The sequence below is a fragment of the Tamandua tetradactyla genome, chromosome 4, assembly GCF_023851605.1.
Source record: "Tamandua tetradactyla isolate mTamTet1 chromosome 4, mTamTet1.pri, whole genome shotgun sequence".
NCBI classification, from domain to species: domain Eukaryota; kingdom Metazoa; phylum Chordata; class Mammalia; order Pilosa; family Myrmecophagidae; genus Tamandua; species Tamandua tetradactyla.
In genome coordinates this window covers 134317130-134342035 of record NC_135330.1, presented here as the reverse complement: position 1 = coordinate 134342035, position 24906 = coordinate 134317130, and the positions used below count along the sequence as shown (strand labels likewise).

The 24906-nt window shown below is 35.5% G+C and overlaps 1 non-coding gene across 1 annotated transcript; it reads left to right on the top strand.

The window, feature by feature from the left end:
- Positions 1-24343: 24343 nt before the first annotated feature.
- Positions 24344-24450, top strand: LOC143681910 (U6 spliceosomal RNA). The gene has a single exon (XR_013174954.1). It is a non-coding gene; the product is annotated as a U6 spliceosomal RNA (small nuclear RNA).
- The last annotated feature ends 456 nt before the right edge of the window (positions 24451-24906 follow it).

Below are 24906 nucleotides of genomic sequence, written 5' to 3'. Positions count from 1 at the left end.
AATAAATGAATGAGAACAAGAGTGCATTAGAACTCTATACCAGAGGTCCCCAAACCACCCCTGATTTGTTGTGGCTAAAAGATTCAAAAGAATTGGCAAAGGAAAAAATCAGATGGGGTAAAGTGGAGGGGATAATATGCCCTGGCTTCCAAAAATCTTCCTCCATTGGCCACAACTTAATTCCCAAGCAACAAGTTATGACAACACATGTGCAATATTTCCAGCCAAGGAGGCACGTTACAGATTCAGTGACCAGGAATTTTATTAAGAATTGATCATTCAGGCACTTTTGACTGACATGTGTCCAAATTCCAGATTCCTTAGGAAGGAAACAGTTGTTCAGCATAATGTATGTTGTTTTTACAAACAATTTGGCATAGTGAGCCACTCTTATCAATTAATAGGGGGAACCCTCCCAAATTTAGAGTTAAGGAAGTACTCTCTTGCTGCAAATGCTGATCAATATAGAAACACATCAATAAATATGATGAAATAACCAAGAGCCATCAAATGTTCATAGAAAAATTAAAATTAGTTAAATATTATACATGTGTAATTTTAAATGTTTAGCTATTTTTGCATTTTTGTTATTAACACCTAAGAAAATACTAGAATTTTCATAGTAGATAGGACAAAAGCTTCTTTCATTAAATATCAAGATTAGAAGGCAGGGTAGCAGCCTTGCTAGACAGACTTTTGTCTTTTTTCAGATTCTAAATATTCACCTTTAGTACATCAAATAAGAACCTTATTTGATGCGCTAAAAGAGAATGTTTTACCTGAGATATTCTAACCCACCATTCACACTGCATCCAGTAATAAGAAGAACAAGATGCAGAGGAAGGAAAAGGTAAGACATCCTGGTTCTACTCTAGGGTTACTGGGAAAAAGAACAGCAAGGTAATCAAATTTGAGTAATGACTATACCTTCTATGGATGTCTTAGTTTTCAAGGGTAGTCATATAAAGTACCTCAAACTGAGTGAATTAAAACAACAGATGTTGTTGATTCTTTTATTTCTGGACACTAGAAGTCCAAAATCAAAGTGTTGGCAGGGCTGTGACTCCTCTAAAGTCTTTCTATCTATCTATATCCAAATTTCTTACCCTTATCAAGACACCAGTCATACCAGACTAAGGGCATACCTGCCTCTGTATGACCTCACTTTAACTTGCCAAATTCTATCTGAAATTACTCTATTTCCAAATAAGGTCATATTTTGAAGTACTGGGGAGTAGGATTCAAAATACTTTTGGAAGGAGTGGCTTCCTTAAAAACTTAATCCATAATAATGAGTTTCAAAAGAAAACTCCAAGAGAAAATGAGGTATTGTCTCAATTCCTGCCACCATTCTGACAAGCTGTCAGTCTGCTTTGCCACCTGCCTACAATCCCCATTCCTACTCCAAACAAACCAGGTCATAAAGGCACAGGCAAGTAGTGATCTCTACATTTATAGTTGATGGACAGTTTGGTTTTAGTGTGGTGTAGACAACATTCAGAATTCACTGAGAGACTGACTGGAGAGTTTTCCAGATGTTATCAAAGGGTTGAGCTGGCATTCTAATATGATATATGTAAAGGTCTGATAAACCAGTGACAAAATTAGGGTTACTGCCGGACTCAAAAAGGTCCTCCAGAGTATGATCTTGAGCCTGATAAAATGAAAGAGAAACAAGTTCTACCAAGGGAAAAAATGTATTTGTGAATAACAGCAGGGTAAACAGCATCTGGTTGGATGAAGGACATTTCTTCAGAAATCAGAGAAGTCAAAGTTTACTGTTATTTTAGTTTGTTAATGCTGCCAGAATGCAATATATCAGAAATGGGTTGGCTTTTTTAAAGGGGACTTATTAAGTTACAAGTTTAGTTTTAAGGCTGTAAAAATGTCCAAACTAAGTCATCTAGGAAAAGATAACTTTGACTCTGAAAAAAAGATCAGTGGTGTTTGGGGTTTTTTTGTCACATGAGAAGGCACTCGTGATGTCTACTAGCTTTTTCTCCTGGCTTCTAGTTGCAAGTGGCTTCCCCAGGGGCTTTTTCTTTCTGCATCTCTAAACATCTCTGAGCTTTTCCCAAATGGTTCCCTCTTGATGGACTCCAGTGAGCAGATTAAGACCCCTCTCCATGGAAACCAGCTAGTCATAAGTTCCCACCCACAACTGGGTGGGCCACATCTCCATGGAAACAACTTAATCGAAAAGATCCCACCCAAATAATAGGTCTACCCCCACAAGATGGATTAGGATAAAGATCATGGCTTTTCTGGAGTACATAACAGTTTAAAACTAAACATTTAACTAGACATTTTCCCATCACCACAAGAGAGTAGACATTTTCCTGCCGCTACAAGAACCCCATACCGCTTCAGTGAGAGTAGTATAAGGAGGGAGGAAACTACCTAAAACAGGAATAATCTCTTTTTTCTTAAAAGCCTGAGGGTAGATAGATAGTTTAGGTGTGTTTTCCATAAGGTTTCTGTCACAAATACTCATTATGACATTTCCCTTGCCATTGAAGCAAAAAAAAATTATTTTTATAAATAAATGGATATTGCTGTTTTTAATAAACTTTATTTATAAAAACAGGAGGTAGGCTATTGACTGTAAGTTTGTCAAGTCCTAACCTAAATAAAAGATGAAATATTTTGTTTGTTCAAATTAAAATAATTTCCTAAAGTTGCTGTTTAAATGATTAAGTTGAACCAATATTAAACTGTCTAGGGCAGTTTAATTCCCCCTATCTTTTTAAAATATTTTTATTGATAAATCTTAACATGCAAATATTCCATACATGGTGTACAATTAATGGCTCACAATATCATCACATAGTTCTGCATCCATCAACATGATCATTTTTCAAAACATTTGCATCTCTCCAGAAAAAGAAAAGAACTCATACATCCCATACCCTTTACCCCTCCCTCTCATTGACCACTAGTATTTCCATCTACCCAATTTATTTTAACGTTTGTCTCTCCTATTATTTGTTCATTCTCAGTCCATATTTTTTACTCATCGGTCCATTCTCTAGATAAAAGGAGCATCAGATACAGGGTTTTCACAATCATGCAGTAACACTGTAAAAGCCATATCATTATATGACTATCTTCAAGAGTCAAGGCTGCTGAAATGCAGCTCAACAATTTCAGATACTTCCCTCTAGCCATTTCAATACACCATAATCCCAAAAAGGATATCTATGTAATGCATAAGAATAGCCTCCAGGATAACCTCTCAAATCTGAAATCTCTCAGCCACTGAAATTTTATTTTGTCTCATTTCTCTCTTCCCCCTTTTGGTCAAGAAGGCTCTCTCGATCCCTTGATGCCAGGTCCCAGCTCATCCCAGGACTTCTGTCCCATGTTGCCATGGAAATTTACACCCCTGGGAGCTATGTCCCATGTGGAGGGTAATTCCCCCTATCTTGACCCCAGAAATAGCTAGCAGTTGACGGTTGAGGAATAATCCTGGAAACATATAAAGCACATAAGGAATTAAATTATGAATTATATTTTGCTCTTACTATGTATCAATAGTACATATATATATAAATGTGTTAAATATAGATAAATAAGTATAAATTGTTTTCTCAGAAATATGAGAGTATATCATGTGCATTGAAAATAGTGTTAATACTACAGGTTGCTATGAGCAACAAGGACATGGTATTCTTGGAGTTAAAAATACATACTGCTGAAATAATATAGAAAAATACCTCAATAATAAGCTAAAAACATAATGTTTAGAACTGAATTTATGGGGCTTTAAATTCAAGTCCAGAGGTATTCAGGACACCATGCAAAGGAAATGATAGCAGAAAAAATAATAATAATAACAAAACTGAAAGACAGAATTCAGAGTTTCAACATTTCTCAAACAGTTGTTCAGAGGTAGATGAGTAGATGTTCCTTGAAGAGAATAAAGATTGAAATTGTTTAATATAATTTTGTTCCTTAGCACTTCTTATCTAACATACTTTATTAGTCAAATTTTTGCTCTGATAGGCTAAAAAGATTCTCAGTGGTTTATAAAAGCAAACATATTTTTTTCTTGTTCTACACATCAGCCAGATAGCTGTTTTTTAAGCTCACTTTTCTATTTCATTTTATCTCACAACAAAGCATTATAACAAAAAAATTGACATGAAAAGAGTCTTTCCACCTGTTCTAACTCAATCCACCATGAAAATTTCCAAAAACTGATAGTTAAAGAAGAAATCAGAGTTGAAATTACAAGCTACTAAAAATAAACTAAAAACACCACAAAACTCCAAGGAAAGTACACTATATGACCTTCCAAGAAAAATTCTAGCTATAAATTTAGACTTCATTTAATAAAGAGTAACTTTATACTTAGCCTTCATTACATATAAATATCTTGAAATATATAATTGAACAAAACAAGAAAATAAGCTAAAAATGAGCAAAAGAAAGACTCTAATCATGATAGAATAAAAAATTAATGAAAAGAAATATCAAATTGTAAAAGGAAGAATTTAACATTATTATTACTATAAAATGAAAAGCTGCTTTTTTAAAATGTCACGTCACAAAATTTTAGAATCCAGTCAGAAAAAATAAAACGTATAAAATGAAGGAATAGCTGTAAGAATAAGAAGATGAAGAACAAAGAGTATTCCTAAAATATTACATGCTTATATATATTGCCAATGGGGAGGAAACTGATTGAATTAATATTTCCTTTAAGATGTTTGTCACTGTCTTGAAAACTCTAAACTAAGATGGATATTATGCCCATGGCATTCCCCATGGTTAACTGCAGACATCTTACTTTGACTTCTGGCAAGTGATGATGGACACAAGACAAAATTCTACTACAGGGCAGTCACCTTTCTTTTTCCAGGAAATCGATTCTTGAGCTGACAGATGCAAAGAAGGCATTTGGCATTGTGTTACTTTTAGAAAAGACCCTATAGAAAAATCAACAAGAACTCCTGTGACTGAAGTCTCATGGTCTTGTCTAAAGGTATGTTTACTTCTAACTTTAAGTTTTTGGTCACCCAATAAGTTCCAAAATAATTAAATTCCCTTTTATTTTTTGCTCAGGTGAGCAAAGATAACTTGTTGCTAGCAAACAAAAGAAACTGCTGCCATATATCTGAGAAAGGGATGAAAAATATCAGATTACAGTAAGGATCATTGCTTCTGGTATTTCTAAACATCTCAAAATATTAGAACAATAATTCCACTTTCAAAAAGTTTACCTCAAATAAAGCTAAAATATAAGGCTTTCGTGTGTGTCTTTTGAAGGAATTATTTACTTACTATTTGTGGACTTGGGGCCAAGACTGATGAAAACCAGTTCAGGAAATGCAACTTCAACAAAATACACCCTCAATTGAATTCACAAAGTTTTTACTTCTCTCTGATGAATGGTATATTATTTTGGAAAGTATAGAAGTTGAATGATGGTGTAATCGAGAATTTAGGATTTAAGAGATGATTGTGATTACAAGTATTGCACAGATACTCCTTTTTCCTTTTTGGTATATTACAGTAGACAGAGGGAATACCTAAATCCTTTGAATTGTAATCCAACTGCCTTGATCTCTGATAATGATTGTATAGCCTTTATCTTGTGATCTTGTGATTGTAAAAACCTTCTGACTAAACTTCACTTGTACCAGTTTATCCAGTTTTTTGACTTTAGAGTCTTGTGATCACAGAAGACAGTCCCTAATGTTTATTGATGAGGGGTCTTAAGTCAGCCCAGAACTAACCCACCCCAAGTCCAAAGTTATCTTGATAAATAAAACTGTATCTAACAAAATGGGCTTGCCTGGCATGTGCAGTAGCTTAGACTTTAATCTATAAGTCACTTATACCCCATTATAATACTAAAAATCACACTCATCATTATATTAAGGATGCAATTTACTTACATATATTCTGTGACTAAGCATGTAATCACTCTGCACATGCTCAATAATTAAATTACCTCATTATTCTAAAATCTGCCTGTCTTTTAATGCTATAAAGCTATCAGAATTCCTGCAGCTTGGGGAGACAGATTTTTCGGCTGGTAGCTCATCTGATCTCCCACTTTGCACCTAGCAAAATTAACTTTTTTCTCTCTTTAAAACCCTGGTGTCTCAGGATTTGGCCATTTGAGGACTGTCATGGTTAGGGACAGGTGTCAACTTGGCCAAGTTGTGGTACCTGTTCATCTGATTGGGCAAGCGCTAGCCTGTCTGTTGCAATGAGGACATTTCATAGGATTAGGTCATGATCACTTCAGCTACATCCACAGCTGATTCCATTTGTAATCAGCCAAGGGGGAGTGTCTTCTGCAATTAGTGATGCTAAATGCAATCATGGGAAGCCTTTTAAGGAGGACTCAGAGGAGACAGGTTTCATTCCTGCTTTGGCTGGTGAGCCTCTCCTGTGGAGTTCATCCAGGCCATCCATTGGAGTCGTTGGCTTCGCAGCCTGCCCTGTGGATTTTGGACTCTGCGTTCCTACGTTCACGTGAGACACTTTTATAAATTTTATATTTGCAAGTGTTCCCTCTTGATTCTGTTTCTGTAGAGAACCCTAACTAATACAAGGACAGAGGCAAAAGAATCCACCACATTTGTCCAGTAACAATGACATGATAAAAGGTGTATAGGATCAGAAACTTTCTTGACTCCAAGATTCTGACTATTGATAGTGAAATTATCACTATAGCTCCTCTTGGACTGAAAGATATAAACAACTTGCTCCATTCTTTAATGCTTTTTTTTTTTTTCACTGAACTTTAACTGGTATTGTAATATGGCCTTCAAGGTGAAGTGGAATATCTAGAAGGAAGAAAAAAGGTCACATTCAAAAATGATTTATAACAGTTTCTTAATTTATGTATAAAAATGGGAAATTTTATGAGCATAATTTTCAGTGTGCTTGCATCAGAGAATTCAGGACATAATTTTTCTTTTATATTTTTCATGCTGGAGGTGTCCATGCTTACAGATGTGTATATTTGGTCACATATATACATTCATGCACAAATACATTTTGCATTCAGTGCATTAGCTTAGGAAGCCAGCTATAGACTTTTAGTTGTTTCAGTTGGTTAATGCAAATCTAATCCAGAGTCTGATCCATTATATAGTGACACTGGAAGGTTAGAAATAACTAAATAAATAGGGACGGTTAGAAAGTCTGCAGAGTTAGAGGTTTGATTTGTTTTGTTGTGTACCATCTTTCCCCCCAGCCCAATTCTATATTCCTTTTCAGGTTCTGACAGCTTTTCTTGCTCTTTTAAAGTGGAATAAATTGATGAGGGCAGCATAAGAATTTATGGAAACTTGGTTTGCCCATTGTTCTCCCTATTTTAGGAATGCTGGTGCAGAGCCTGTGGATTTCTCATCTCAATTGTGATTGGAGGAAACTTTAATTATATGAGCTTCATTACTGTACAAATGAAATAGAGGTGATCATCATAATAGCCATTAGTCCAGCTGTTCTAATTAGGCCTCAAGAAATGATATGAAACAGAGAGATACCTGACTGTTAATCAGTGGATTCCCAGGAGCGAAATTTAAAGATAGCCATTAAAATCCAACTTGACTTTTAAAAACAAATACTTCCGGATTGATAAACAAATACATGAATATTTAGATGTAGGAAGGAAATAACTATAGATAATTTAAGTGGAATGTTAAATCTTGGGTTTATCTTTATATTGCTTGGGTGTATCTTTATATTTATAAATTTTTGGAATGTTGAATCTTGGGTTTACTTTATATTGCTTCACAATAAGAGAACAAAAAGAGATTATCTCCTAAGTGTTTATGGTAATTAACACTATATTTAGGAATTGCAAAACATTGTAAAAAAGTTTAAAATCATTTTACCTCTTCCAAGCATCATGGGCCATGGAGCCAAAATTTGCTCTTTTTTAGGTGGTGATCCATCCAGCTAGGACCAGGATTGGAGTACAGGATAACATGGGCTCAGGCTTAGGTATTTGTGGATACGTCATTTATACTATAGCATGTCCAGGAGGTCCACCAGAGTCTCTAAGCATCTGCTAGGCTCTGAAGTTTCGAGCACATATTCCAAGGACACCTTCTGAGCCTTTTATTAACTATACAAACACACTAGCAATCTATTTTAAATTCAATTAAAGAACCAATGTCAAGGGAATAGTGTAGTCATCTAGACCAGGCAAAGTTCAAATACAATTCCAATTATCTATGGAAGTTTTATATTTTTAACTAATTTGATTTATTAAATATATTTAGTTTAGGCATTTTTAAAATAGTTGGCTTTCACTAATCAGACTGAACAAATAATGGAAGGAGCTAGATAGATGGGATTTTTTAAAACTAAGTTGAATTAAAGTTTTTATTGCTTATAAAATTGCTAAGTTCTCTGCATAATTTCCCCTCATAATTTTATTTGTTATTTTACACTTAAACAGAAACAAGGTAAATTTGCATTTATTTAAATAAAATAAAATTTCTGTGTAATTTCTATTCACAGTACTGTAATAACATATTTTTAGCAGCCATGCTCCCCAAAAATTAGTTACACAGGCAATTATTTGTTTTGTATTCATGATCTAGCCTTCCACAATTGTTACTTGACTGAACTGCATTTTTATTTTATCACTTGCAAGAATTTTTGAAATAACCATTAGTGGGTTCCTCATATTTTATATTTAAAATATGTGGGGTTTAAAATAACCAATGAAGCTTTTATCAAGAAATAAACACTGACTTTCTTTACATTTCCTACTAGAACGAACATAGAGGAATAAATAAAGTCAGAATTTATGTCATATTCACACACATACACTTGGCATTCTGTAGTTTGTTTAAATCTTAAAAAAGAATATAGTTTTCAAATAAATTATCAATTTTTAGAGGTTGTCCATTTTCTCCACAGTTTTATTAAGATACACTTCAAATACCATAAAATCCAGCCATTTAAAATACATATGTTTGTTTAGGGTATTCAGTGGTGTATTATTCCAAAAGTTGTGCAATGGTCACCACCATCTATCTTTTAGAATATTTTTATCACTGCAAAAAGAAACTCAATACCCAAAAGATGTGACTCCCCTTTACTGTCATGCCTAGGCAACATCTAATCGTCCCATCTCTTAAGATTTATTATTGTCATTTCATATAAATGGAATTGTACGATCTGCGGTCTTTGGTCACTGGCTTCTTTCAGTTAACACAATATTTTCAAGTTTCATCCAAGTACTGTATCAGTACTTCATTCCTCTTTTATTGGGGAATAATACTCTACTGCATATATAAACCACATTTTGTTTCTCCATTTATGGATATTTGGTTTGTTTTAAAATTTCTTTTTTTGTTGTTTTTATGAATAATGCTGCAATGAACATTTATTTTCAAGCTTGTGTATGGATGCATATTTTAATTTATTTTGTGTATGGATATAGGGTAGAAGTGCTGGATCTTATGATAACTCTATACTTAATTTTTTTTTTTTTTTTTTTTTGCATGGGCAGGCACCGGTAATCAAACCCAGGTCTCCAGCATGGCAGGCGAGAATTCTGCCTGCTGAGCCACTGTGGCTCACCCTATACGTAACATTTTTATAAATTGCTGAAGTGTTTTCCAAAGTGGTGATACTATGTCCGAGAGTTCCAATTTTTCCACATTCTCATCAATATTTGCTATTGTCTGTCTTCATATGAAGTGGTATCTCACTGAAGATTTGATTTGCAATTCCCCAATGGCAAATGAGGTTGAGCATCATTTAGTTTGCTCATTGGCCACTTTTATATTTTCTCTGAAGAAATTTCTATTCAAATGATCTGTTCCTTTTTCTTTAGTTAATTTTCTTTTTACTCTTGAGTTTTTAAGAGTTCTTTATATTCTGAATACAAATCCCTTAACGAATAACATGTTTGGTAAATATTTTCTCACATTCTACAGATTGTTTTTTTTTTTTTTTACTTTCTTGATGGTATTCTTTGGAGCCGAAGTGTTTTGTTTTGTTTCTATTTTCATAAATTTGAATTCATCTGTTTTTTTATCACTTTGTTTTGGTTTCTGTGATGGTCAGGTTCGTGTCAGCTTGACCATTGATGGTGCCCAGTTGTCTGGTCAAGCAAGCACTGGCCTCTCTGTTGCTATGTGGATATGTCATGAACTTAAACCATGAGCACATTGGCTGCAGCCATAGCTGATTACATATGCAGTCAACTAAGGAGAGTGTCTTCTGCAATGAATGTCACTTATTCTAATCACCTGAAGGCTTTTAAGAAGGATTCAGAAGAGATCATCTCTATTTCTGCTTCAACCAACCAGCCTCTCCTGAGAATTCATTGAGGGCCTTCATTAGAGATGCCAGGTCATGGCCTGCCCGACAGATTTTAGGCTGTTACAGTCCCACAGTTGCATAAGACACTTCATAAATCTCATATTTACAGATATACCCTGCTGGTTCTCTTTCTTTAGAGAACCCTGACTAATACAGTTTCATATTTAAGAAAATCATTGAAAATATTTACACATATACTTTTATCTAAGAAATGGCCTTACATTCATTCTGAGTTAATTTTTAGGTGTGGTATGAGGAAGGATATTCAACTTGAGTATTTTACATGTAGATATTAAGGTGTCCCATTACTATTTGTTGAAAACGCTATTCTTGCCAAATTTATTTGCCTTAACCTTGTGAAAAATCAGTTGATTATCAAACTAAGCGTTTATTTAAGGGCTCTTCTTACCTATAATCTATATGCCATGACCACTCCGTCTTGATTATTATAACTTTGAAGTAAATTTTACTATCAAGAAGCATGAATTATCCAACTATATTTCTTCTTTTGGTAAATTGTTTTGCCATTCTAGGTACCTTATATTTCCATATGAATTTTAAGATTAACTTATCATTTTTTTAAAATATTAAATGGAGTTTTGATAAGGCTTGTATTGAATCTGTGGATAAATTTAAGCATATTGCCATCTTAAATGCAGTCTTCTAAACATGGAATATAGACAGTCTTTCCATGTTTAGATATTCTTTAACTTCATTTGTGTAAGTTTTATACTTCTTTTCTTAATTTTATTCCCTAATAATTTATTTTTTTGACACTATTGAAAACTGATATTTTTATTTCCTAATTGCCTGCCTAAAACCTCTAGTATAGCGTTGAATAAAAATGGTAAGATTGGAAATCCTTGTCTTGTTTTTGATATTAGGAATAATGCACATAGTTCTTCACTATTATATAATATGCTGTTATGGTTTCTTTGTAGATGCTCTTTATCCAATTGAGGAAGTTCCTTTATTCCTAATTTTTTCAGTGTTTTTTGTCATGAAAGAAAGCATGTTCATTTTGTCAAATGCTTTTTTCCTATATTTATTGATGCATTCATGTGGTTTTTGTCCTTTAATTAGCAATATGATCTATTACATAAGTTGATTCTCAGATGTGAAAACAGCTTTGCATTCCTGGGATAAAATCCATTTGGTCATGATATGTAATCATTTTTCTATGCTACTGGATTTGTTTTGTCAGTATTTTGCTGAGGATTTTTGTATGCATGGTCATAAGGAATATTGGTCTATAGTATTCCTTTATAGTGATGCCGTCATGTGGTTTTGGCATCTGTGTAATACTGACTTTATATAATGAAGTAGGAAGTTTTTTTTCTTCTATTTATTTTTTTGGGGGGTGGGGGGAGGGAGTTATTTTTCGTTTGTAAGAATAGCATAGCCTCTCCAGGTTTCTTAGGGCTTCTCTTTGTTAAATGTGACTTTTTCATCCTTTAATTTCAACTCATCTTTGAGACTACAATGTTTCTCTTGTAGACAGCATATATTTCAACCTTGGTTTTTGTTTGTTTCTTTGTTTGTTTGTTTAATCCAGTGTGAAAATCTCTGCATTTTTCTTGGATAGTTTGATTCATTCACATTTAATGTATTATAGATATGGTTGACTTAGGTTGCCTGTTTTCTTTATTCTTCCTTTCCTTCTTTATTTGCCATTTTTTTAATCCATTGGATAATTTCCAAGTGTAACCTTTTAATTTGTTTCATGATTGTTTCACTACATTTTTTATTAATTAAAAAAAATTAACAACAAAACATTTAGAAATCATTCCATTCTACATATATAATCAGTAATTCTTAATATCATCACATAGTTGCATATTCATCATTTCTTAGTACATTTGCATTGATTTAGAAAAAGAAATAAAAAGACAATGGAAAAAGAAATAAAATAATAGAGAAAAAAAAAAAAACTATACGTACCATACCCCTTACCCCTCACTTTCATTTACCACTATTTCAAACTGAATTTATTTTAACATTTGTTTCCCCTATTATTTATTTTTATTGCATATGTTCTACTCTTCTGTTGATACAGTAGCTAAAAGGAGCATCAGACATAAGGTTTTCACATTCACAGAGTCTCATTGTGAAAGCTATATCATTGTTCAATCATCATCAAGAAACATGGCTACTGGAACACAGCTCTACATTTTCAGGCAGTTCTCTCCAGCCTCTCCACTACATCTTGAACAACAAGGTGATATCTACTTAATGTGTAAGAATAACCTCCAGGATAACCTCTCGACTCTGTTTGGAATCTCTCAGCCATTGACACTTTGCCTCATTTTACTCTTCCCCTTTTGGTCTAGAAGGTTCTCTCAGTCTCTTGATGTTAATTCTCAGCTCATTCTAGGGTTTTTCTCAGTCCTTGGATGCTGAGTCTCAGCTCATTCCAGGATCTTTGTCCCATGTTGCCAGGAAGGTCCACACCCCTGGGAGTCATGTCCCATGCAGAGAGGGGGAGGGTGGTGAGACTGCTCATCATATTGGCTGGAGAGAGAGAGGCCACATCTGAGCAACAAAAGAGGCTCTCTTGGGGGTGACTCTTAGGCCTAAATTTTAAGTAGACTTGACCTATCTTTTGTGGGTTAAGTTTCATGTGAACAAACCCCAAGACTGGGGGCTCAGCCTATAGCTTTGGTTGTCCACACTGCTTGTGAGAATATCAAGAATTCAACTTGGGGAAGTTGAATTTCTCCCCACTCTCACCATTCTCCGAAGGGGGCTTGCAAATACTTTTGCAGTCACTGATTAAATCATTCTGGGAATCACTCTGGACAAACCAACAGAATCTCATGTGCTACCTGAGATTCCAAGTACTTTTGACATTCAATCAAACTATCTACATGAGTTATATTAGGAAATGCTCTAGTCAAAATCTAAATTTTGTAACAAATAAACATTTTTTGGTTTAGTCTTACACATAATGTGACATTTTGAAGTTTTAGTTATCATCTATTTTCAGCACCCTGCAATAATGACAATCCTTTGTTCTTCCTCATGTAAAAACATTTTTAAAATTTGTACATTGTACATTTCACTATTATTATACACTCTAGGCATTCCTAGATTATACCATCTCGATCTTTAACATCTCTCTTTCTTTCTGATTTCATTTATGTCCCCAGCCCTCCTCCCTCTATCATTCTCACATGCAGCTTCATTCAGTGTTTTAACATAATTACATTACAGTTAGGTAGTATTGTGCTGTTCATTTCTGAGTTTTTGTATCCAGTCCTGTTGCACAGTCCATATCCCTTCAGCTCCAATTACCCACTATCTTACCCTATTTCTATCTCCTAATGGTCTCTGTTACCAATGACATACTAATGTCAGTTCATATCAGTGAGACCATACAGTATTTGTCCTTTAGTTTTTGGCTAGACTCACTCAGCATAATGTTCTCTAGGTCCATCCATGTTGTTACATACTTCATAAGTTTATTCTGTCTTAGAGCTGCATAATATTCCATCGTATGTATATACAACAGTTTGCTTAGCCAGTCGTCTGTTGATGGACATTTTGGCTGTTTCCATCCCCTTGCAATTGTAAATGGTGCTGCTATAAACATTGGTGTGCAAATGTCTGATTGTGTCTTTGCCCTTAAGTCCTCTGAGTAGATACCTAGCAATGGTATTGCTGGGTCATATGGCAATTCTATATTCAGTTTTTTGAGGAACCGCCAAACTGCCTTCCACAGTGGTTGCACCATTTGACATTCCCACCAACAGTGGATAAGTGTGCCTCTTTCTCCACATCCTCTCCAGCACTTGTCATTTTCTGTTTTGTTGATAATGGCCATTCTGGTGGGTGTGAGATGATATCTCATTGTGGTTTTGATTTGCATTTCTCTAATGGCCAGGGACAGTGAGCATCTCTTCATGTGCCTTTTGGCCATTTGTATTTCCTCTTCTGAGAGGTGTCTGTTCAAGTCTTTTCCCATTTTGTAATTGGATTGGCTGTCTTTTTGTTGTTGAGTTGAACAATCTCTTTATAAATTCTGGAGACTAGACCTTTATCTGATATGTCGTTTCCAAATATTGTCTCCCATTGTGTAGGCTGTCTTTCTACTTTCTTGGTGAAGTTCTTTGATGCACAAAAGTGTTTAATTTTGAGGAGCTCCCATTTATTTATTTCTTTCTTCAGTGCTCTTGCTTTAGGATTAAGGTCCATAAAACCACCTCCAATTATACGATTCATAAGATATCTCCATACATTTTCCTCTAACTGTTTTATGGTCTTAGACCTAATGTTTAGATCTTTGATCCATTTTGAGTTAACTTTTGTATAGGGTGTGAGATACGGGTCCTCTTTCATTCTTTTGCATATGGATATCCAGTTCTCTAGGCACCATTTATTGAAGAGACTGTTCTGTCCCAGGTGAGTTGGCTTGACTGCCTTATCAAAGATCAAATGTCCAGAGATGAGAGGGTCTATATCTGAGCACTCTATTTGATTCCATTGGTCGATACATCTATCTTTATGCCAATACCATGCTGTTTTGACCACTGTGTCTTCATAATATGCCTTAAAGTCAGGCAGCACGAGACCTCCAGCTTCGTTTTTTTTCCTCAAGATGTTTTTAGCAATTCGGGGCACCCTGCCCTTCCAGATAAATTTGCTTATTGGTTTTTCTATTTGTGAAAAGTAAGTTGTTGGGATTTTGATTGGTTTTGCGTTGAATCTGTTAATCAATTTAGGTAGAATTGACATCTTAACTATATTTAGTCTTCCAATCCATGAACACGGTATGCCCTTCCATCTATTTAGGTCTTCTGTGATTTCTTTTAACAGTTTCTTGTAGTTTTCTTTGTTAAAGTCTTTTCTCTCTTTAGTTAAATTTATTCCTAAGTATTTTATTCTTTTAGTTGCAGTTGTAAATGGAATTCATTTCTTGATTTCCCCCTCAGCTGTTCATTGTTAGTGTATAGTAACACTACAGGTTTTTGAATGTTGATCTTGTAACCTGCTACTTTGATGTACTCGTTTATTAGTTCTAGTAGTTTTGCTGTGGATTTTTCAGGGTTTTCGATATATAATATCATATCATCTGCAAACAGTGATAGTTTTACTTCTTCCTTTCCAATTTTGATGCCTTGTATTTCTTTTTCTTGTCTAATTGCTCTGGCTAGAACTTCCAACACAATGTTGAATAACAGTGGTGATAGTGGACATCCTTGTCTTGTTCCTGATCTTAGGGGGAAAGTTTTCAATTTTTCCCCATTGAGGATGATATTAGCTGTGGGTTTTTCATATATTCCCTTTATCATTTAAGGAAGTTCCCTTGTATTCCTATCCTTTGAAGTGTTTTCAACAGGAAAGAATGTTGAATCTTGTCAAATGCCTTCTCTGCATCAATTGAGATGATCATGTGATTTTTTTGCTTTGATTTGTTGATATGGTGTATTACATTAATTGATTTTCTTATGTTGAACCATCCTTGCATACCTGGGATGAATCCTACTTGGTCATGATGTATAATTCTTTTAATGTGTTGCTGGATTCGATTTGCTAGAATTTTGTTGAGGATTTTTACATCTATATTCATTAGAGAGATTGGTCTGTAGTTTTCTTTTTTTGTAATATCTTTGCCTGGTTTTGGTATGAGGATGATGTTGGCTTCACAGAATGAATTAGGTAGCTTTCCCTCCACTTCAATTTTTTTAAAGCGTTTGAGCAGGTTTGGTACTAATTCTTTCTGGAATGTTTGGTAGAATTCACATGTGAAGCCATCTGGTCCTGGACTTTTCTTTTTGGGAAGCTTTTGAATGACTGATTCAATTTCTTTACTTGTGATTGGTTTGTTGAGGTCATCTATTTCTTCTTGAGTCAAAGTTGGTTGTTCATGCCTTTCTAGGAACTTGTCCATTTCATCTACATTGTTGTATTTATTAGCATAAAGTTGTTCATAGTATCCTGTTATTACCCCCTTTATTTCTGTGAGGTCAGTGATTATGTCTCCTCTTCCATTTCTGATCTTATTTATTTGCGTCCTTTCTCTTCTTTTTGTCAGTCTTGCTAAGTGCCCGTCAATCTTATTGATTTTCTCATAGAACCAACTTCTGATCTTATTGATTTTCTCTACTGTTTTCATACTCTCAATTTCATTTATTTCTGCTCTAATCTTTGTTATTTCTTTCCTTTTACTTGCTTTGGGGTTAACTTGCTGTTCTTTCTCCAGTTCTTCCAAGTGGACAGTTAATTCCCGAATTTTTGCCCTTTCTTCTTTTTTGATATAGGCATTTAGGGCAATAAATTTCCCTCTTATCACTGCCTTTGCTGTATCCCATAGGTTTTGATATGTTGTGTTTTCATTTTCATTCGCCTCAAGATATTTACTAATTTCTCTTGTAATTTCTTCCTTGACCCACTGGTTGTTTTAGAGTGTGTTGTTGAGCCTCCACGTATTTGTGAATTTTCTGGCACTCTGCCAATTATTGATTTCCAACTTCATTCCTTTATGATTTGAGAAAGTGTTGTGTATGATTTCAATCTTTTTAAATTTGTTGAGACTTGCTTTGTGACCCAGCATATGGTCTATCTTTGAGAATGATCCATGGGCACTTGAGAAAAAGCTGTATCCTGCTGTTGTGGGGTGTAATGTCCTATAAATGTCTGTTAAATCTAGCTCATTGATTGTAATATTCAAATTCTCTTGTTTCTTTATGATCCTCTGTCTAGATGTTCTGTCCATTGATGAGAGTGGGGAATTGAAGTCTCCAAATATTATGGTAGATGTGTCTATTTCCCTTTTCAGTATTTGCAGTGTATGCCTCGTGTATTTTGGGGCATTCTGGTTCGGTGCATAAATATTTATGATTGTTATGTCTTCTTGTTTACTTGTTCCTTTTATTAGTAGATAGTATCCTTCTTTGTCTCTTTTAACTGTTTTACATTTGAAGTCTAATTTGTTGGATATTAATATAGCTACTCCTGCTCTTTTCTGGTTGTTATTTGCATGAAATATCTTTTCCCAACCTTTCACTTTCAACCTATATTTATCTTTGGGTCTAAGATGTGTTTCCTGTAGACAGCATATAGAAGGATCCTGTTTTTTAATCCATTCTGCCAGTCTATGTCTTTTGATTGGGGAGTTCAGTCCATTAACATTTAGTGTTATTACTGTTTGGGTAGTACTTTCCTCTACCATTTTGCCTTTTGTATTTTATATATATCATATCTAATTTTTCTTCTTTCTACACTCTTCTCCACACCTCTCTCTTCCGTCTTTTTGTATGTCTCTAGTGCTCCCTTTAGTATTTCTTGCAGAGCTGGTCTCTTGGTCACAAATTCTCTCAGTGATTTTTTTGTCTGAAAATATTTTAATTTCTCCCTCATTTTTGAAGGACAATTTTGCTGGATATAGAATTCTTGGTTGGCAGTTTTTCTCTTTTAGTAGTTTAAATATATCATCCCACTGTCTTCTTGCCTCCATGGTTTCTGCTGAGAAATCTACACATAGTCTTATTGGGTTCCCCTTGTATGTGATGGATTGCTTTTCTCTTGCTGCTTTCAAGATCCTCTCTTTCTCTTTGACCTCTGACATTCTAACTAGTAAGTGTCTTGGAGAACGTCTATTTCGATCTATTCTCTTTGGGGTGTGTGGCACTTCTTGGGTCTGTAATTTTAGGTTTTTCATAAGAGTTGGGAAATTTTCAGTGATAATTTCTTCCATTAGGTTTTCTCCTCCTTTTCCCTTTTCTTCTCCTTCCGGAGAACACTTTTGTTTGTGCGCTTCATATTATAATTCAATTCCCTGAGCCCCTGCTCATATTTTTCCATTCTTTTCCTTATAGTTTCTGTTTCTTTTTGGATTTCAGATGTTCCAGCCCCCAGTTCACTAATTCTAACCTCTGTCTCTTGAAATCTACCATTGTAGGTTTCCATTGTTTTTTTCATCTCTTCTACTGTATCTTTCATTCCCATAAGTTCTGTGATTTGTTTTTTCAGACTTTCCATTTCTTCTTTTTGTTCATTCCTTGCCTTCTTCATGTCCTCCCTCAATTTATTGATTTGTTTTTTGAAGAGGTTTTCCATTTCTGTTCGTATATTCAGAATTAGTTGTCTCAGCTCCTGTATCTCATTTGAACTATTGGTTTGTTCCTTTGACTGGGCCATATATTCAATTTTCCTGGTGTGATTTGTTATTTTTTGCTGGTGTCTGGACATTTAATTACCTTAATTAGTTTATTCTGGAGATTGCTTTCACTTATCTTACCTAGGGTTTTCTTGCTAGATGAGTTTGTTGTCTATCTGTTCATTGACCTTCAGTTCAGCTTTTTCTGGGCCTCTAGCTTAAGTTTTGTTTAACAGAGGGTCATTTTTCAGTTCTTGATTTCTTGTTTCTTGTACTGCTTGTAATGTGCCTTTTCCCTCCCCACCCTTAGGAGGGTCTACATAGGTATTACAGACTCCAGCCGGGTTTTCCCAGACTAAACTGGCCTCTTTTCAGGGGGAAGGAATCACCTGCGTCAGTTTTTCCTTAGTGTGAGACCCAGCAGGTTGAAAGACTTTCCTGTGAAGTCTCTGGGATCTTTTTTTCTTATCTTGCCCAGTATGTGGCACTTGTTGGTCTGCGGGTCCCACCAGCAAAAGATGTTGTGGCTCCTTTAACTTTGGAAGGCTCTCCCTGCTGGGGGCGTGGTGGAGTCAGAGGAAAGGTTGTAGGCTGGTTTTAATGGCTTCAAATTGCGAAGCCCTGGGGTCTGAATTCTTGAGAGAGGGATTCCACCTGAGTTTTGTTTCACCCCTCCTGTGGGGAAGGTTCAGGTGGGAGACAGCCCTGAAAGCAGCCTGTTTCTGCGTTTGGGGCAGTTGCAGTGTGTGTAATCCCACCGCTGAATCCAGAAGCAGCCAAACCTCCATAGAAACAGCCTCAGAAGGCTCAGTTTCATCCCCTTTCCTCTTTCTCGGTTAGCCCAATAGGCGACCTCTGCCTTGACCAGTTTCGCCTGAGCTGGGGGCCTATTTTTACTAGTCAGAATTTGTTTATTAATGCCACTATTGGTGTTTGGTTGGACTCAGTCCCTGCTACTGTTAGAGACTCTTTCCTTTCCTTCCGGGAAGCCGCCTGTGGGGGAGGAGCACCGGGCGCAGGGTGCCGTGGCTTGGGGAACTGTGCGCGGCTTGGGGAACTGCGCGCGGCTTGGGGTACTCACTGTTCCAGAGACTCACAGCCGGTCCCGCTGGTCCAGACTGGGGTACGCTGTGTGTTAGGTCACTGTCGTGGCTCCTGAAGCTGTTCTGTACTGTTTCTGGTTATTTAGTAGTTGCTCTGGGGGATGAACTAAAAATGCGCACACATTACCAGACCGCCATCTTGGCCCCCCCGACCTCACTACATTTTAAAGTTATGTTCTGAATGATTGCACTAAGATTTAAAATATGCATCCTATCAGACTTTACTATAGGTGTATGTTAACTTATATCCAGTGAGCCATAGGAGCTTTACCCATATATAGTTATATCCTTCTTTTTTGTGTTATTGTCATTATTCATATTATATCTGTATATTGAGTATATATAATCCTGCACCTTTCAAATAAACTGAGACCAAAAAGGACAGCAAGAGCATATAGATAGACTTTGCTCTAATACCTCATTATTTACCATTTTCAGTATGCTTCCTTTCTCATGGTGGATTTGAATTATAATTTAGAGGCATTTCCTTATTCTACTACAGCTTTGTACTGAACTTTTTAATGGGGGGTTGTGCCTACCTCCCTTGTACCATTAATGTCAAATATATCCCATTTTTGTTTTTATAGGTCCAATAAAATACTATAGTATTGTATGCAGTTGCTTTTGTAAACCAGTTGAGAAAAAAAGAGGAAGAAATATGCAATTATCCTGTTTTATAATTACTTGCAGAAATTACTTGACAGTGTTCTTTGCTTCTTCATGTAGATTCAAATTATTGTCTGATGTCACTTACTTGTAACCTAAAGACCTTCCTTTAGTTTTTATTTTAAGACAGGCCTCCTAGAAACTAAAATTCTCAAAGTTTTTCTTCAGCCATTATTTTATTTGTTTGATGTTAAATCTTGGTTAACACTTTTTTTGTTCTTTCAACAATTTGAATGTGTCATCCCACTGTTCTCAGCTCCTCAGAAGTTAGCTGTTGATGTTTGGAAGTTCCTTTGTACATGATGGATCATTTCTCTATTGCTGTTTTCCAGATTTTTTCCTTATCTCAGCTAGCAGTTTTGATTGTGATATATCTTGGTGTGACTGTCTCCATGTTTAGCCTTTTGGAGTTTATTGCTCTTCTTGCAAGTGTAGACTAATGTTTTTCATCAAATTTTATATTTTCAGCTATTTGTTTCTTTGATTATTTATTCTGTCCCCTTCTTTTTCTCCTCTCCTTCTAAGACTTTCATTTCTGGCATGTTGATGTGCTTACTGGTATCTCATATTACTCTGAGACTCTTTGTTTTTCTTCATTCTTTATTATGGTTTTCAGATTAAACAATGTTTATCAACCTGTCTTTATGTTTACTGCTTCTTCTGTCAGCTCAAACACACTAGTTGATGTTTTATTTCACTAATTATACTTGTCAATTCAAATATCTACTTGATTCTTTTTGATAACTTACCTATTTATTTGTATTCCTTATTTGATGAGACATTATCACATCTTCACTTAATATTTTAAATATGTATCACTGTAGTTATTTGAACATATTTATAATTGATGCACGACAGTCTTTGCCTGCTAAGTCCAAAATCTGAGCCCTCTCAAAACAGTTTCTATTGTTTCCTTTTTTTCCAGTGTAGTCACCATGCTTTCTTTTTTTTTCTTTGCTTGTTTCTTAATATTTTGTTGAAAACTGGACATTTTAGATAATGTATTGTAGCAGTTCTGGATACTGATTCTGCCTGGGACTTGTTATTGTTTTCCTGTCTGCTTTTTAATTTGTTTACAGATATGATTGCACAAAGTCTATTTCCCCTGCAGTGTGCAACTTCTGATGTCCCTGTTTATTTTATTTTTTCCCTAATATTTATCTTTACATTAGCCTCCTACAGTTTTCTCTTTGGTAAAAAATGTTTATTGGCTGCACTTACCCTCTTAAACAGAAAGCTTTTCACCTTCTACTGTTAGATCCATATGTTGTGGAGGCTGTTTTCACTATTCAAGTAGTCTCCAAGTTTGTCCTATGGCCAACAGGTAATAATAACCAGACCTACCTTCTCCAGTTACTCATAAGATAGCACATTCTTGGACATGCAACAGTTTTGCAGACCACCAAGGACTAGTTTGATTTTAACTGAAATCTCTTTGACTATATCTTTCACTGGTATTTCTAATATACTTCTGGTGAATGTGCCTTAAATATTATCACACCCAGACATAAACTTCCACTATTACTAACTGACTTCTGTACTGTTTTTGACAGTAACAGAGAGAATATGTTGCTGAACAGTTAATCCAAATAAGTTTAGTCTCTTTGCAAAGGGACAGTGCTGCAACTTTGAAGTTATCCCTGACCATCCCCTAGACAAAATTTTTGTTTTATGAAGTAGGAACTGGGAAAGTAGTTGGAGATCTCACTCTCCCCTTGTCCAACCAGAATCACCCCTCAAGAGAAGAAATAGTTCATTTGGACTGGTACTATAGATCTTCCTCAGCTCAGAGCCAAGAGATTGGAATCTGTTGATGTTTACCAGCTCATAATCCATCGGTAATATCTCTTCTACTCCTAGAACTGGAAGAAATAGAATGTGGCACTCCAAAGAGCTTTTGATGCCACACAAAGCTGTGAGGGACTGGGGGACAGCTCTCTTTACCAGCTGCCCTGTGCAGATCCTCTTTAGATAGCAGCATTTGGGGATGAGAAAGGTTGCCTCTGTTTGACTTACCCCACTCATTCAGTAGAGATCTTCTGCAGCATAGAGATGTGGAAAATAATATCTACTGATGTTCACTGCTGCTAAACTACAAAGAATAGGTCTTCTGCTCTAGGAAGCTGCGGGAAATCGGAATTGCCATTTGGCTGCCAAGGACACACTGGAACAGTAATTCTATAATTTAGAGCAGCGGGGAACTCCTGACTTAAATGCCACAACTCCCACTGCTCTCACCAAATTTCCAAATATTGTTTTGAACAATACTTCTCAATTTTTTGTAAGCACTTTGATCAGTCTCCAAATGCTTTGAATGATAGCCCTTGCCATGTTTGAGCAGTTTAATAGAATTCTCTTCAAGAAGGAGGCTTCCCCAAGCTCTTTACATCGCCATTCTGGAAGTCTCTAATGATTTCTGAAATGTTCAAGATTAACTTCAAATTTTCAAATATATGACTTATTTAATTTTATTCTTTACATCTTAGAAGCCAAATTCTTCACTATCTGTTGGACATTTTCACTTGAAAACCCCACTGGCACCAAAAATAAAATCTATCTAAAAACAACATTACTATTTAATAGTCTTACAGCTTAGTTTCTGTTATAACTATCAACTCTGCCATTGTAGTATAAAAACAATATATTTTAAACGGGTGTGGCTATGTTCCTATAAAACGTGACTTACAAAAATTGGAAGTGCATATTATTTAAGATAATGTCACTGTCATGGATTAAAGATTCAAAGAGTAAGAAGGACAGTTTGTAAAGAAAAGGAAAGACCCTAGGCACAAAAAGAAATAGACCAGTGGTGAAACCTCTTACTTTTAGTGTGCTATAGAGAAGACCAACAAAATTCTGTTTTTGGATTCTAGACCTAAATTTAATCTAGAGCTAACCTCTGTTTCTAGTCTTCATGATGTGGGCTTCAGTTTGTTCTGTGTATATTTCTGTGATATCAAACTTAATTATTGTCATGAGTAATCAGATAACCAAACATTTGCAGTCAAGTAAGCTGATGATATCTATTAGCCGGTATGGTACTTAGATTCAGTTGTCAACTTGGCCGAGTGAAAGTGCCTAGATCTATTGCTGTAGTCATGAGCCAATGGTACATGAACCTCATCTGTTGCTGATTACATATGCAGTGGGCTAGGAGGCGTGCCTGCTGCATTGAATGATGTTTGACTAAATTGCCGGTGTTTAAATGAAAGAGCGCATCGTAGCACAGCCCAAGCAGCTCAGCATACCTCATCTCAGCACTCGCAACTTAGCCCAGGCCTTTGGAGATGCAGAAAGAAATCACGCCAGGGAAAGTTGTTGGAACATAGAGGCCTAGAGAGAAGGCCAGCAGAGATCACCCTGTGCCTTCCCATGTAAGAAAGAATCTCAGTTGAAAGTTGCTTTTCCTCTGAAGAACTAATGAAATAAACCCTCTTCTATTAAAAGCCAGTCTGTCTCTGGTGTGTTGCATCCTGGCAGCTAGCAAACTAGAATAGCCAGAGACCAAAAGGAGCATACACGTGATTAACAAAGTCAGGTTTATCATATGCTGCATTGAAGGAACTCCTACACTGTATTAGATCACACAGATTGGGCACCTTAGAGAATGAGTAAGGTGTAAAGTAAAAATCTTGAAATAGTGATCTTATCTTTAGAATATAAGGAATCCATACAGAATTATAACATTTTCTTAGTATATATGTATCTGAGTGAACTGGAAAGAATTTAAATTCAGTCTGTGATGAACATCATGATTTTGCTTGATACAGCTCATCTGTTTTACAAGTCATAATGCGGTTCATTTTGAAAAGTTGTGGATTCTATTACATGTCTCAATTCCCCCTGACAGTGTAGCTGACAGAAGGGTCATTTTAAATTCTATCAAAGCCAACCAACACAGCAGAAGATTAAATAACTGAAGTAAAATGCAATTTTTAATGCCTAGAAACAAATCTGTTATATATGCCAGGTGCTGTTCTATTCAGTGTTAATGTTTTTTAATCTGCAAAAGTCCTTTTAATTATATGTTGCTATGATTTAGGATAGAATTAGTCTAAGAGCAATGTTTATAGCAATAAAAGTCTATTTTGCTAAATGTCTTGCTTATTTCACAAGCTATAGTATTACTTTTTAAAAGAATCTTAGAAATTCTTCAAAAATTTTTCTTGTGCTCCCAAAGGGAGCACATAAACTAAAGTTAGAATGAAACAGAGAAGAGTGGCATGGCCCTTGCACAAAGGTAACATGCAAATTCAATGAGCATTCCATTTTTTTAGTAGTAGATAGAGCTGGGGAAGGATAGAGGATTGAATGGTGACTGCTAAGGAGAGTGGTGTTTTTCTTTTTGAAGTAATGAAAATGTTCTAAAATTGATTGTGATGATATAAATTTCTGATTATAGTAAAAGCCAGTGATTGTATACCTTGGATGGATTGTATGGTATGTTAATATATTTTAATAAAACTCACTGAAAATGAGTGAATAAAATAACGTCTGTAGGGCGGGCCACAGTGGCTCAGCAGGCATAGTTCTTGTCTGCCATGCGGGAGACCCGGGTTGGTTTCCCGGTGCCTGCCCATGCAAAACAAAAATAATAACGTCTGTAAAGTACTTAGTGTTGGACCATAGTAGGTGGTCATTTAATGTTAATTGTCACAGGTGTGATCTCTGAGATTCTTCTGTAATCTTCCACTTGTTAAGACTATTTTTCCAGTGTTAATTGAACCTGTA